Source organism: Peromyscus californicus, unplaced genomic scaffold, assembly GCF_007827085.1.
Source record: "Peromyscus californicus insignis strain IS unplaced genomic scaffold, ASM782708v3 Scaffold_23__1_contigs__length_62951481, whole genome shotgun sequence".
Taxonomy (NCBI): domain Eukaryota; kingdom Metazoa; phylum Chordata; class Mammalia; order Rodentia; family Cricetidae; genus Peromyscus; species Peromyscus californicus.
In genome coordinates this window covers 54,511,972-54,513,512 of record NW_026294534.1, presented here as the reverse complement: position 1 = coordinate 54,513,512, position 1,541 = coordinate 54,511,972, and the positions used below count along the sequence as shown (strand labels likewise).

The following is a 1,541-nucleotide window of genomic DNA, read 5'->3' as shown; positions in this document are numbered from 1 at the left end:
TTTTTGCTTTACGACCAATGAAGTCTAGCCTGGGCTACTCCCCTGCACGTGACTGTGGAGCTATCCACTGGAACATGAATTACTCACTAGAGACGAAGATTGTCTGTCCCCAGCAGCATTCTACCATTATTGGCTCCCATGGGCAAGGCCCTGTGAGCCCCTCCCCTATCCTTAACTGAATGTTTATCACTCAGTCCTTCCCTATCTCTTTTTTCTTTATTTAGCAAAGCTCTATTTTTTTCCAAATGTACAGCTTATTGAACCTGTTCAAGCATCAGCAGCTGGGGCACCTCCATCCTTTGTGTTTCTGGTGTAGATTACTTGGGCTCTATGCTTTGAAACCAGCTTGATTAAGTCCTTTACTAAGGAGCTCGTGGAGGGCTGCCCTGGCCAAGGAATGGTGGATCTTCAGTCTCCCAGAGACCACAGCTGGAAGAATAAGCTTACAGTTGTGAACCTCCTTATAGCTTTTGTCTTAGGTAGCTTTGTCAAACAAGACTAGACTGTTGAGTTTGTCTGAAGTATGCCTTTGGACCACTTCTTTTTGGCCTTCCCACCAGACTTGGTTACTGGGTCTTTGTCTTTCTTGACCAACTTTCCAACGTGTTTCTTCTTGTTGTCGTCTTTGGAGAGCATGCAGAAACTCAGAGAGTGGCGAAGACCACTGCAGCCTCACTAAGATGTATGGGAGCAGAGGGAACACCCCCCCCCCACGCCCGGTCTTTCAATGAATGTTTACCATTCAATCCTGTTCAGACTCTATGCAGGCAACCACCGCTGTTGTGAGTTCATGAGTACCTAGACCATGCCATACCCACAAGACAGTGTTTCACAACTCTCCTCATAATCACTCGGCTCTTAGATTCTTTTCACCCCACTTCTGAGATAGTCCCCAAACTTGATACTTTGGCCAGCCATGATTTTCTTCACTAACCACTGTTTGCTGTAAAGGGAAAGTTCTTTGATCAAGGCTGAGAATCACACTGTATTTAACAGGTAGTTTGACAACGTTCCCATATAGCAAAACAAGAGCAGTCTGTCATCCTTGGTGCCTATGATGCCCCAGACCATAACTGGGTCCACAGAACTGGGCATCAATCCCCTTTGGAACATACTGAGCCTGTCTAGAAGGCCTGATTGGGTGGCGTATGCTTGCAACAGAGAAGACCACCTCCCCTTTAAACATTTTCACTTAATGACCTTGCACTGCATATTGCCAAAGACACGATCTTTTTCCACAGCCCTAAATTCAGCTCTGAAATATTTTCATTATGCAACTGTTTCTACGGGAAATTATATTCAGATAAAATTCAGACATTATGAATATTTTTTAAACACGAAAAATCAAATAACTGAGAAAAGTTCAATGTCAAATGGGTAAACGCAAATGCAATATCTTTCTGAATCACACTAAGAAACCCAGACAAGTGCTAGCTGCTGCCCTGGCTGAGACGAGAGAGTCAGAGAAACCTCTGATCCTGTCACCGGGCCAGAGTCAGCCTGAATGACTTAGATGACAGTTCCTGATTCCGCTTATGATT

At 44.6% G+C, this 1,541-nt stretch overlaps 1 pseudogene; it reads right to left on the bottom strand.

Annotated features, from left to right (window-relative positions):
• Positions 1-267: 267 nt before the first annotated feature.
• Positions 268-636, bottom strand: LOC128119112 (40S ribosomal protein S25-like; annotated as a pseudogene).
• Positions 637-1,541: the final 905 nt, after the last annotated feature.